Source organism: Marmota monax, unplaced genomic scaffold (assembly GCF_021218885.2).
Source record: "Marmota monax isolate L192 unplaced genomic scaffold, Marmota_monax_Labrador192_F-V1.1 WCK01_AAM20220418_F8-fsc00258, whole genome shotgun sequence".
Classification (NCBI taxonomy): domain Eukaryota; kingdom Metazoa; phylum Chordata; class Mammalia; order Rodentia; family Sciuridae; genus Marmota; species Marmota monax.
In genome coordinates, this window is record NW_026692172.1 from 1,307,479 (window position 1) to 1,322,344 (window position 14,866).

Sequence of the window (14,866 nt, forward strand, 5' to 3'; positions counted from 1 at the left end):
AATAAATTTATAGCCCACCAGCAAAGACTCATGCCCAGGAAGATTTCTAAGATACTTTTACTTCCAGCACTCCATGAATCTGTGATATGTTTAGCAGGTTTGGCCCAAGGCAGAATTGCATGATGATTACTTACCCATAACACATTTCATCCCTTTTAAGCATTCCTTTCCTATTAATTGACCTAAAACTTTCAGTGTCTCTGTTGATATACCTGATATGTGATTTACCTTATATGTTCACACTATATAAGGAATTTGAGGCTATACATTTAGAGTTTGTTTGTATGAAATGAGTACAGAAGGAGAAGAGCCAAAGGAATACACCTGCAATACTGGCATTTCCAACTGATGGTAGGTATATGAGAGGACTTTTGGGGATGTGTATATGACAACTTGCACTGAGTATTGTATTATGTGAAATGTCTGTGGATAAGGGTGTTACTTTCTCTTTAGGACCTTGTCCATATGTACATACATGAGAAAAGGTTATATAAAGTGACTTTTGTGGGCTCCAGCTGAATCCTCTGTCATCTAATGTACATACATACTCTCTAACTGCTTATAGTTAATTATAAACATTTAAAATCAATAACAGTATAGCCTGTTCTGTATCATATACTGTTCTGAGCATGTAGATTCAAACATCTGTTTTCTGTATTTCCTTGAGCATTATTTTTGATTGGGAAATGCAATACCTATTTGCTAAGCTTAAACTGTGATTTTTAATATAATACTCTCTGCACATTTTTTGAATAACAAATTGGGTTCTTTTCATGCCCTAATACATAATGACATCATTACTTCTTATTTTGAACACTGTGTTCTAGACCATTTATCTTTTTTTTTTGTTATTTTCTGGATAAAAAATTAAATTCAGTTACCAAATTAAATTTTACTTCATTGCCTTTGCAGATGAGAATGGTCTTGAATAAACTGGCATCTTGAATTTGGCCATTAAGCCATTTGTCTGTGATAGAAACAACTCTTCATACAAATCTCCAATTTCTTTCTGTGAGGTTAATTCTTTTTTCCCCACTATCTTCCATAATTAATTCAGTGAGTCTCCACCAAGAAAATATAAAACATATAGGTATCAGCAGAACTGAAAACTTGGACATGGAAGAATGGTGGTGAGCAGGTGTACCTGTTTGAGAAATATTTTGCAGTCCATTTAGGACTACACAGTAGTTTCCTAAATATGAGAACTCCCTGATGCCAACATAACTTCATTATCTCAAGACAGGTGATTTTTCTCCAAGCCCTGTGCATCTCTTGAGTCTATATTTATCAATTTCTTCTTTATTTTTCATTAATTTATAATTACTAATGGAATTTAGTTGCAGTATTGTGCTTTACTAGGTTCTACTATAGCCTCAGGATCAGCAGTGATATTCTTTGGCTTGAAATCTCCTTTATTTCAATATTCCAAATCAATATTCAGTGTTTCTTGACTATCAAACTGCCTAGTTTGGGGAAAGTTACCTAACATTTCTAGGCCTGCTTTTTCAGCTATACAATGGGGACAAAAGAGTACCTAAAATACAGGTTGTTTTGATAAAGGAACAAACAATGAATGTAAAATACTTAGTACAGTCCCTGGCATGTGGCCAAACTTAGTCTGTAAAATACATTTCCTTCCACATATACGAAAAAAGTATTTTACATAAACAAGGAATGAATATAATGAGTACATTAATTGGTAACTCCCCAATATAATTTGTATAACTGATTTTTAAAGATTTATTTTAATCTGTTAATCACAGTACTCTCATGTTTTGTTGTTGATGATTCGTCAATTCTGTTCACTTGCATGGCAAAACATACAGCACTTGGCATATTGCTGAGTTGCTAAACAAATAAAATCATGACCAGATTTTTTAACCAAAAAATGTTTAAAATATTTAAAATTCTTGGAATGGGAGAATCCCTCCCTGATATTTTAAATTACAGGCCTGATGGTATGAATATGTGTAGGAATTTACATTAATCATGATCTATACTGCACAGTGTACTATTCCATGTGAAGGATGACAAATAAGCTAAGTTGAAATTTAGTAACTTTACTATCATGAGGTAAATATTAGGTGATAATGAAACATTTATTAATAAGAAAAATTTATCTTCGAGCCAATAATAAAAGCTCAAACTTCTCCTTTATTTTCACTTTAAAATATTGTACATTTCAGAATTTCGCTATAGAGAAATGATAAAAGAAAGATCTTTATCTATTCTTAATTTGAGTGGGGCTTGACATTTTTATTCTCTAAGTAGATGTAAGTGAGTCAAAATGTCTTCCCTTTTATATATAGAGGCAAACTCACAGAGCTCAGTTTTTGAATCCATTTGTTATTTGACATTTCCTCTGTAACTAAGAAAGACAAGAGTTTGCCACAGATAATACAGCTGCAATTAAATCACCCCTTTCATAGATTCCATAAGGCATTGGCCAGATGGAAATGACTTTGGTGAGGATATTGTTTAAGAGTCAGAAAACTGAGTTTAGTCTTCAGTTTTATCATTAACTCATTCATGATACTTGAACTGTGTTGTTTCTTTCCCACTTTCTTCATCTTTAAAATGTGAGTTTAGACTAAACCATCTCAGTTCTTATAGGGTAGTATTTGATCAATTTGGAGTGAAATTTAAGAGGTTATTATAGGGTCATTTCTTTCCTTCTAATCAGTCAAAAATTCTTTCACCTAAATAGGAAAGATAAGTGTACTCTAGCTCAGGAATTTCACCACTGGAGTTTTATTTCAAAATCCATGAAAATTGGCTTCTATGAGTTCTATCTGATATAATGGGCTGAGAATTCAAAAGACATGTTCTACTTGAGAAGACCAATATGTGTGCACTCAAAGCTTATTTAGTTAGAGCAGGCAGGAGGAAAATGAGGATACTAAGAGGTAAGTTGGTATGAAGTAACAAGGTTTATGAATTTTAAGCAACCCAAATATCTTTTTTTATTCTTTCTTTATTAATCCTGCCATTCTTACTAGGTCCAGCCCAAACCCGGCTCCTACTGGAAGACTTGCCTGACTTCCATACTGAAATTCTATCCCTTAACTCTAGTTCTGCAGGATCCCTGACTTGCTTTTTGAAAGCTCACAGCACTAGGTATGATGTTTTAAGGCTCTTGTCACATATACATTGCCTTGTATTTGAGAAAATTGCACAATATATTATCTGCTTAACTGTATTCTAAAAAGCTTAACAAGATGGCACCCTTTCCTTTCTTATCAGTCCCCTCCCATTCTTTGTCCCCCATTCTCCCCTCCCTGGCTGTATTTGATCCATTGATCTGCATTTAGCAGGTATTCAAAAGATGTTTGATGAGTGTTGCTAAGGCTATTTGAGAGGAGACAGTATCACAATAAACTATAGATATACCAAAAAGCAAAGTAGAAAAACTTAAATAAAGTATTATCCAGGCCCTAGAGTATGGAATAAAATGACAAAATAGGTGTAATATAATCTAATCTATTGTCAACAAATTGACCTAATGCAAATTTAGATTAATTTACCCTGTGTCTCTTTATACTTTTCTTCACTTGTGTCAGAACATTTCACTCTCTCGCTAGCCTAGGACAAAATCATTAAAGCTTGCTTTTTTGCAATTCAGTTTTCTTTATATCCCGTTCTCATTATCCACTCTTTCTATAACTGACAAAACTTCAAAGGTTTTTGAATAAGTGCATTTCTAGAAATGTCAGGATTTTATAATCAAAATCACTGGTGCCTCAAACAAAATCAAGAGATATTTTGAGGCATAGGCCCCTCCCAGTACTCACTATAATATACCACACATTTCTGAACTCATGAGGTTGGACCTGTACTAAAATACTTATTTCTCCCATGACCTGCTGGCAGCTGGAAGTTTGCTGGGCCCCAGCAAACTTCCAGCTGCCAGCAATGACCTATATGAAAGTTCCCTTGTTCTGATCTGGAGGTAATACTCCAATCCTGGGGATTACCTTCTGTTTATCCCCCTTGTGGTGGATGGGGCTGATGGGTGTAAAGTGTCTGATATAGCATGGCACTGGGCTCTGGGCCTTCTGGGCTTAGGGGTTCCTTGGGACACAATCTACAAGAGCTTGAGGCTAGGGTCTGGGTTACAGGAACCTAGTTGCTGTTCACCCAATCCTCCCTAACCACTGGGAGGAAATGGGGGCTTACATGCACTTCCTGATCATAGAGATCCTGAGTACAACAAAGAGTGGGTGGACAGGAAATGAAAGGTGGGTTATAGTTCCAAATTCCTCTTAAGAAGTGGGATATTCATTTCATTGTCAGGATGCTCCTTTCAAACATATGCACAAATGCCTTAGACAGAGGTAATCCCCACCCTGCCCTCTTCTAATGGGAAAGACCTAGGGGGCATCCTTAGATAGAGAAATATCCTATTTGGTATTGGAACATAACTGAGAAGCTATGATAAAGGATCATACTGAATATTGCAGTGGTCTATGGAAGGGACCAGAGGGCACCTAGCTTCCCCAAAGGGCTCCATAAACAAATAGTCTGTGTGTTATCACAAACTCAATGCTGAGTGCAACCACAGAATTGGAAGACAATGCATTATGGCCCTATAAATAGAAAGGAGGGTTTCTTCTGCTAAGTGTGAAGCTTTGCAGGCTCTATGTACAGCCTGTAGCGTAGCCCTGCATCATTAATCAGAGAGAGAGAGCGAGCGAGTGAGCACGCTGCCCCCTGGAAAACGGAAATGTTCAGTGTGCACAGAGTAGCTTGCATATTTCACTCTGACATCTCAGTACCATGTTTTTCAACATGGTAGTGGTTAGGTACTCCTGAGAATTTTATTTCTTTGTTTTTCTTTTGCCTTCATCATTTTTTCTTTTGGATTTCTTTTCCCTTTTTTACTCATTTTTCTTCCCTCCTCCCTTCTTTCTTTCATTTTTCTTTCTTACTTTCATCATTTTCTTTTTCTTTCCTGATTTTTTTTGATGGTAAAGGAGGATTGGATTGATTGTTCTCAGAACAGGGAGAATTGATGCAAAGATCACTGGCATCCTTATTGAAGTGGCTGTCGCATGAATTCTTTGGAGATCTCTGGAGGAAAGAGAAAGAAACTGAAACGGTAGGATCCAAATTTTTAATGCATAATTAGCTTTCATCTGTGCCTTTCACTCTTGATATCTAGAATTGGACTCTCCACAGCAGGTTCTGGATAACCTGTGAAATCTGAGGGTAGTTATGGATAAAATGAGCCTGGACCATCCTTACATGTCATTTTCTTGGTATATTCACAAATAAAAATAATTTTATGGTTGAATTCCTGCAGTGGGAGGGGGGAGATAATTTTGAACTTGGGGAAATGTAAATTTGGCATGGAGAAATTTTTCACAATGTGTTTAGCTCAATTTATATTAAATAAATAGCCCTGTGAACATTTGTAATTTAACCTATTCAATACTAAGAAAAGTTTCTTGCATCAACATTCAGGGTGATTTTTAGTGATTTTTATTTGATTTTTGCTATAACATTTGGGGGATGATTTTTTTAATCAATCAAATAATTAAAATGGTTAACTTTGTTTCCTTTTTAAAATGAGGTATGATTTTAAAAATGAGAACTAGAATATTTCAGGACCTTCAGCAATATGAATGAATCATCCTCTGGGCTTGTATAAATTACATATTTTTTACTATAAAAGTGGATTTTTGTAATTAATGGTAGCTGTGGCCATTCTGCTTTCAAAGAAGGCAGTAAGAAAAAAAACATGTTTATAATGACAGAGGGGAAATAAGAAAGACAACAGACACAGTTGCTGTTTCTCATAGATAAACCATATTATCAGAGTAAGTAATCAGTACACTAAAAATTATTTTGGATTAAATTTTCATTTCAGATATTCATAACTGACTGAACATATTTTTGACAAAATGTAAGTTAAGTTGTTTTATGATTTGCATTTTGATTACTGATTGGATACAAAGAGAAAACATTTAGAAAGATGCCTTCTCACTTTATAGTAAATATAAGGCTATCAATGACATATAATTATTAGGAGCTACATCCAGAGATAAAAATAGAGGAAAAATTGATCTCCATTTGAGATAAAGGGAGGAATAGGGAGGGATATAACATAAATAAGGATTAAAACTCAAGTAAGTTTCCTGCTCCTTTGCTGTCAACAATGATGTGTGTGGAGTTTACTTTTATATTGCTCTAATATTCCAGGAAAGACAAAGTTATAATTTGACTAAATAAGTAGAACTAACTATTTTGGCAGAGCTTGGGTCATTCAGCAAAAAGTATTTCTTTCCTCTAGCTGCTTTAAATCTCTGGTATATAGGCAATAGTATCAATCTTATTGATGGACTTCAACTTCATTAGCACAGGGGAAGATTCCTTGAGTAACACTGGCAAATATTTGAATCACATAAAATCCATCCTCCATGAACTTTGTGTCCAAGAGGGGAAAAAGTTTAATTGCAAAATATGAGCTTTGTACTTATGAACACATGTACAGATATGCCTTACAATGTATTTGTAGTAATATTTCTGTGGGAAATATGTCTAGTGTATCTACTCATTTGGGGCCAGGGCATTATGGTACTGACTATTATAAAAGTAAGCAAACACAAAATGGGATGTTGCTGAAAACAGCTCATAGGCTTTCACCTGAAGACCGTTAGGAATAGATGAACTTGATTATTCCTCTTTGTACTTAGTAAAATGGACAGGAGAAAGAAGCATGCCTTCTGTCTTCCTCTCATAGATACTTTTGTCAGATACCCCAAACCAGAAATGGAATTTAATTCCATTTCTTGACCCTCCCCCACCTGAGCCTGAGAGAAGGGGCCACAGGTGGTACCATTACTCTTACGCATCAAAATGACCTGCTCCAAACCTTCTTAGGGCTGATCTCTCAAGAAGCTGTCTCAGATACCCAGTGAAAGAATAAAAACGTATCAAACACAAAATTCTAATCCTGTCATTCACTGTAACAATGGCAAATATCTGAGATTCTTTTGTGCTTTGAAAAGTGAAAGAGATTGCCAGTTTACATCATACCATTGGAAAAACCCAGGCTTAGCTTTTGAAGTGACTAGGCCAAGTACCTCTGTGAGTCTTTGCCAGAGAAAAAGCTAGAATCTAAGTCTCTTGACACCTCATCCAGTGCTCATTTCCCTTCTTCCTGCTGCCCAACAAAGCTTGTAAATTGAGATATGCATTATTCATTTGGAAATGTTAAAAGATGTCATTTTGAAATCACTCAAGAACCTCTCAATACCAGGGCATACTTAAGTCTTATCCCAAGAGCTCCAATATTGTATCAGACCTTGATTTGCTGGGCTTTACCACTCTACTATTTCCTTGTAAGAATAAGAAAGAATTGTTCCTATTCTGCCCATATGAAAAAATCCCAGGATGCAAATTAATGCTAAGTGTTATAATACAACATTAACACATACTTAGTCATGTACTTTATACTATGTGCTATGTTTAGTGCCAGGGAAACAATTTGTCCAATACAGACGATAAGAGAGAGTATTGGGGAAGTCTTGAGGTTTGAGAAGATGAATCAAGATTTCAGGATATTTGTGCCTGGGCTCAGTGGCACACGCCGGTAATCCCAGTGGCTCTGGAGGCTAAGGCAGGAGGGTGGTGAGTTCAAAGCCAGCCTCAGCAAAAGTGAGGTACTAAGCAACTCAATGAGACCCTGTCTCTAAATAAAACACAAAATAGGGTTGGGGATGTGGCTCAGTTGTCGAATACCCCTGAGTTCAATCCCCTGTACCCCAAAACAACAACAACAACAACAAAGTTAAGACTTCGGGATATTTGCCTAACAAAAACAAATATGTGCCGATCAGCTAAGGATACAGCGTGACGAAGCTAAATCATTATAGTAATTGGTGGTGTTTGACTCCAAAAGAGGATATACTAGTTAGTGGCTTCACTATTACTAATTACCATATATTCAGGTACTATCTGAGATTAGAAAATTAAAGTGGGTTTTCTTGGGTTAGCCTTCCAAAGACCAATATTGGGAGAAGAGTGCATGATACAGAGACATCATTTTCATTGCAACAATCATTTGCATCAGCCAGGAATCAAAATGCAGACAGAGTTCCTGAAAAAAATTGGAAATACATGATATTAACCCAAATCAAGTCTGTACAGACCCTGAAAAGTTGTGTATGGGTAGGAACTTTTACAACTTTATCTAGTGAGGAAACCGAATTTTAAATGATTGCCATGATCAGTTATGTGGGATATGTAGAAGCATGACTTGTGCTTAGAGCAGGAACCCAGGCTGCCAAGCGGCTGCCAATTCAGGCTTGGATGCATCTCAGACAGCATGATTACTATCTCAGTGGGGACTTAAAATATATGCAAATATATGCCATCAAGTCAAAAGTCCCTCAAGTTTTTCTTACTTCCTGACAATATATTTGTTTCCTCTAAAATCTTCTGCTTAATGTTGCACTATACTAAACAATAAGTTTCTCTACATTCTCATCAGCATATGATTTTTAATATTGCTATATATAGTTAAAATTCTTCTAAGCTTTATTTGACATATCAGATTCAAGTATTTCTTATAAGCTAATGATTTATTTTTATGTGATAAAGTAATTCTTACAACTTCAGTATAGGATAAAAGGATAGTGGTTTACTATTTGTAGTATAGGATCTTTTTTAGATGATATTAGATGACATAAGTTGTTTATTTAAAACTAAAAGTATATTATTCTGAGTGTCTAGTCTATTTAAACTGTTGTGTCAAATCATATACTGAGGGCAGGGGTTATGGCTCAGTGGTAGAGCACTTACCTAGAATGTGTGAGGCTGTGGGTTCAATTCTCAGCACCGCATATAAATAAATAAAATAAAGGTCTATTGACAACTAAAACAAACAAATATTTTAAAAAAATCATATACTGAAAAGTGAATGGCATGTTGATAAAGACTGATTTATTATTTATCAGAGATATTTTTAATTAAATATTGTCACTAAATTATAATTTTTAAAAGCCCACAGAGGGGAATTTTTAAAGTCTGTATTTCATTTTAATCTATATTTTCCTGATTCCCCATTAATTCTTCTTATATTTAATTTTTATTTGTATTTATTGATTTTTTTTTCACATTTACTTATTTTTATTCATACATATTAAAGGGGTACAGTATGGTATTTTAATGCAAGTATACAATCAAATCTGGCTAATAAACATTTCTATTTATTTAACCATTAATAATTTTTATGTGTTGGGAATTTCATACTCTTCTAGTCCTTTTGAAATATATTATAGGTTGTTTTGCCCTATAGTTATGCTATTGTTCTAAGTAACACCTAGCATTGATGATTCCACACTGTGTTTTCTGGTGCCCCTTATGAAACTGGGATAGCCATCACAGAAAACAGTGAGGTGAATCCTCAGAAAACCAAAAATAAATCTGCTATGTGATTTGGCAATTCCATTACTAGCTATATACCTATAAGAAATTTAATATTTTAACCAAAAAGATACTTGCACATGTTTATTGAAGCACTATTTGCAATAGCCAAAATATGAAATCAACCCAGATACTATTGAATGGGTGGATGGATAAAGCAAATGTGGTATATTTATAGGATGGAATACTATTCAGCCATAAAAATAATGAAATCATGTCATTTGCAGCAACATGGATGGAACTGGAAATCATTTTGGTAAATGAAACAGGTTAGACACAGAAAGAAAAATACATGAAAATACATGTTCTTGTTTGTAAAAAAAACATTAAGTCAAATTTGTAGACTAACATAATGGAAGAGTGGTCATTAGAGATGGGGAAGAGTAGTGGGAAGGGGATGCAGAGAGATATTCAAATGACATCTATTAATTCTTATATCAGTGGTATTATTCATTTAACCCTCTAAAGATATACTTATTTGACTTTTGCTATTTTTAATTGGAATCTTTTTTTAAAAATCTTGTTCTGTCTGACCTCTGACATCATCTTTTTTTAAAAAATATTTATTTTTTAGTTGTAGTTGGACACAATACCTTTATTTATTTTTATGTGGTTCTGAGGATCAAACCCAGGTCTTAACACATGCTAGGTGAGCACTCTACCACTGAGCCACAACCCCAGGCCCCTCTGACATCTTCTTATTCTGGAGGTACCACAGCCTTCTGTCTTCTCTAAGGAAGCTAGGGTTTAAATGGTTGGTACTTATTTTTTTAATACTCATAAAACTATTCAGTATTTCTAATAAAATAAAGTTCAGTCACTTTACATACCATTAGCCTTTTTGAGGAAGAACTATTAATGGTAGATAAGCTCATTTTGTTACCAAAAGCAGACATAATCCATATTAAGGCATCTGACACATTCTGAAGGAACTCTCCTCAGAATTTCCAAAATCTTATGAGGACTAAAAAGAAAAATCTACCCAGCTGAAGCAGAGTATGAATATGACAGAATATATTGTGAGGTGGCCAGCCTAGACAATCAATATGGATTAATTAGGAAAAGTAGTTTTGGAGCCCAAGTTGTCCTGAATGGTTGATCATACATTGGACTTTGCTCTAGCTACCTTGCTGAAAGGTCCCTTTGGTCATGGAGGATACAGTAAACTTCCCTCATTTTTGAACCATGAAATTTGATTAAGCAAAATATTACAAGGATATTTTACAATTTGAAGGAAAACAGGGTTGTTTTTCAGAACACAGGGTATGATCTGGATCATATTTGATGTAGAATTTCTTGTTAATAAACATTTTAGTTCTAAATTACAGTTGTAAGAATAGCGCCTTGAAAAATATCATCTGTGTGTCTAGGTCTTTTCAAGGGGAAAAATCACTCAAGAAATTTAGACTGTTTGATCTTGGGAAATTGTTAAATTTGAAAATCTCTGTGACATAGTCCAATAAGGAAGAGATATTAAGGTTGATTTCCTTAGATTATAAGTTACTCTCTGACTGGGACTGGTGCCAAACATATATAGCCAGAGTAAAACCAGTATCTGAAAAATATGGACATGATGGCTAATCATGCTTTTCTCCTAAAGTGCTGTGATACCTTCATTATGTGAGCTGCTTAAATACACTGGGTATAGATACAATCTTTTCCCCATTCCTTTTCATTTTGTGGCACCTGAGAACTTGGAAATATTTTGTATACATATTAAGATGGAAATTGATGGTGAATCATCCAGTACATTCCCCTCTAGAGATTTTTATCACATTGCTTTGGAAATTTTAAGCCTAATCTATTTGTCCCCATTAACCCACTTGTGATGTTAGACCTAGGAATTTGAACCACTTCAAAGATGTGGTGATCAGTTCATTATCTTTCTGAATAATTCCAACACCTCAATTATAAAGATGAAATTAATACATTTTCATATCTCAAAATTTGTTTTCAAAGTAAGGTTTTCATTTAACATAGCTAGGTCTTTTCAAGGAGAAAAATCACTCAGGAAATTTAGACTGGGTGGGAAATTATATTTAATTTTGAAAAATTAATTTTGCAATGTAAATGAGGTTTGATTTCCTCAGTCTCACTCCTAAACATACTGACTTCATTTTCTTCATGGAGAATTCTGAGTCTTTGAATTTGTTTTACTCCCACAGCTCTGGGAGATCAATTTGGTTTATTTAAAAAGAAAAAAACAGAGTTTTTTCAAAGTTTTTTTAAGGTTTTGGAAGTACATTTAGGAATTCTCAGAAACTCTTCACAGTTCTAGATGTGAGCTTCAATACAAGGCCAATGCCTTGACATCAACGAAGAGTCATCATCAAATTCAGACCATCTCTGAGCTGCTGTTTTCTTCCTGTTAAAATTATGCCCTATTCTAAATCAAGCATCTTCTTTGTAATGACTCCAGAAGAAATTATTAAATATCATTGTAGCTATCCAGAATCTAGGATTTTGGATCCTATCTACTACTGGCTCTAAATTTGATCTTGGGTGCTAAGTCATCAAACAAGCTTGTGATTCTTACATATTTTACACTTAAAATGTACTGAGCATTGGGCAAGATGTTTTACAGTATGACAGATCTATTATTTCCCCTATTTTCCTGATGAGGAAAATCATACTAAAATTCTAAGAACTTGCCCACTGCCTTAGATCAGTTTCCATTTTTTTTTTTGTACTAGGGATTGAACCTAGGGGCACATTACCAGTATGCTACATCTCCAGCCCTTTTTATTTTTTATTTTGAGACAGGGTCTCATTAATTTGCCAAGGCAGGCCTTGAACTTGGTATAATTCTGCTGTAGCCTCCCCATTAGCTGGAATTATAGGCATCCCTTGCTCAGTTTCTTTATCAAAAATACTACATTGTTAAACTATCATTGACATACAAAAAGCAGTATATATTTAATTTCAAACCCAGTTCTGTTGGTTGTAAAAGCTCTTTCCGTTATGCTGTGCTGTCCCTGTATGAAAAAGTCACATCTCACAACAAAGACAATTATCTTTTTCCACTTGAGAATCAAGGAGATTTATAATAGTGGGAGTCAAAATGTACTAACTTCAAAATAATCTGTTATTTTACTAGATATAATCTAGAAGGATCTGGAAGTAGGAGGGGGATTGAATAAAACATACAAAATACAAAATGAAATGAATACAAATTGAGGGATTATAAAAACTATAGCTGAAACACTTTAATTCTCTCCAACCAATCTTTATGGTGAGTTTACTATTTTTCTGTTATGATATGGGTAACCACAGGAAACATATAAGATACAAACTTTGAATTCATGGAGCTTATTTACTCAGGGAGGATAAGCTACCACATATTAAATATGATAGCATGAAAGGGATTTAGGAAGAAAGTATGTAACTGCTTGACAATTTTTACTTTAATTAGAGAGTCACCACCCCACTTATAATTAAGCTGGTGTGATGTGAAAAAGAGATCATATTAGAACTTTTTTAGAGAGTTTGCTTTCTTATTCTTAATCTAATCTATGTCATGTTAGAGGTTAAGAGCAAAGAGCTTGAATTGCAGATACAAGTCTCAGTCAGAGATTAAACAAAATATGTGGTTTTAGATATAAGTTAAAATCAACACAAGTAAAAGGCTCAGAGAAAGAAATATATAAAGAGGCTCTCCTAAACAGGTCGAAGGGAATATTTTATTTATGTGTACTTACTTGCTGACATCCTACTGTACTCTCCATGTGCTAAGGGACATTAGAATTGAAAGGAAAATTATGGGATATTTCATATATACATCAGTGCTACACATCAACCATGAGAAGATTTAGTATTTTTGTATTTATGAGTAAACCTTTTCCTTAGCACTAAGGACTTGGAATTACAGGATACCTGTCCCAAGTATATAGCAAAAACTATGATTACATTACAGATGGAATTAACTGGAAATGTAATGTAGTAACTATTATCTTAATCAGCTCAAAACTTGGAATTAAAGAAAACAAAACACAAGTACAAGGTTTTAGGTCAGTTCATCTCCTGAAAATGTTGATTGTTCTTGGCCATGTGCTCCTGGCTCTCTGTACACACATGCCCTCATGACCGTGTTTCCTTACCAAGATGAAATAGAGAAAGTACCTTGGAACATCCATTCATGTACTCTGTTATAAACCATGCTGTTAGCAGGTGCCAATCATAAGCTTCAGTTTTTAAGTCATGCTCTTTTAGGCCGACTAAGAGTATAAACCTGAAAAAAATAAAACAACTAAGCTTCCTTATTTTTCAGTTTCTCTATCTGTGAAAATAGCATGATAGAGGGCACTTATTTTTCACGAGTATGGATCACCATGCTTATGTCAAACAGATACTTTGCATTTCTTTGGTAAGGGCTGCTCTACAATTTGCAAAGTACCATGTGCTATGAGATCGAAATCACACTGCAAAAATTAAGCGGCACCTTCCTGTCCCCTGATAAATTTCCTTTAGCACATGGCAGCATTATGCTTGATCAAATTTTCAATTTGAAATGCTTATGAGGAGTAAAATAGTCATAAGGCCTGCCTGCAGCTTAATAAATGAGAAAGAGAAACGTGAGTTTGATTTACACTGAAATCATTGCTTTTATAAATGCCATATGGAATAGCCTAACTACCTTAAGGTTTACTGTGGGTTTGTGCCTTAAGTATAGGGACACTTTCTATAAAAATTAGCATTTGACCTGCACAATTTAACAATTTATTTTATACATCTCTTGTTTTGTCTGTTGGGTCACTGCTGCCAGTCTACAGGTTTTAGAGGACAGGGACTATGTCTCCTTTCTTTTTATTTCCTGTAACATCTAGCATGGTGATTTGATTTATAACAAATTATTCCTCTTCTCTCCACTCCATTCCTTCCAGCTTGGTAGTTTAGTAAACTTTATCAGCAGGAAAGAGTCCAAAGAAGAAAAAGATAATTTGCCCCATTTTAGTTACTTTCTTTCATCTTTGAATGCCAGTATAAATGGATGGAACCAACTTAAAGAGGGCCTGCACATTCGTGTTTCTGTATGGGGGAGGTTGAGTGAAAGAAAAGAATGAGAAAGAGAGAGGAATATGTGATAGTTTCTTCTGCTCATAATAAAGAATATTGGTTTCCATTGCAGACATAAAATAGAAAGAATGCTTATTTCTGATTTGTACACTGGTGTGTGATTTAGAAAATTGATAGCTCTTAACAATATGAAACTTACATTTAAATGGTTTAACTATCTGAAGGAAAGAGAAATATCCATATACATATTTGAGAATGTGCAGTGGGAAGAAAATGTGATATGTGTAAAGGAATACAATGCCTTTGAATTAAAGCTCATGTTCTAGTCCTGGCTCTGCCATTAACATATTATGTAATTCTGATTCTCTTACTTTTGCTGCGTTTCAGTTATCTTGTTTGCCAAACCTAAAGAATCAATGGAGGT

General features: G+C 34.6%; 1 protein-coding gene across 5 annotated transcripts in view; it reads left to right on the top strand.

The window, feature by feature from the left end:
* Positions 1–4,685: 4,685 nt before the first annotated feature.
* Positions 4,686–14,866, top strand: part of Gpr174 (G protein-coupled receptor 174) — a 35,064-nt gene continuing 24,883 nt past the window's right edge. For all 5 annotated transcript variants that reach the window (XR_009224840.1, XM_046421727.2, XM_046421709.2 and 2 more), the window contains exon 1: positions 4,686–5,098. The gene's annotated coding sequence lies outside the window, so the exon portion shown is untranslated. The remainder of the gene's footprint in view (positions 5,099–14,866) is intronic.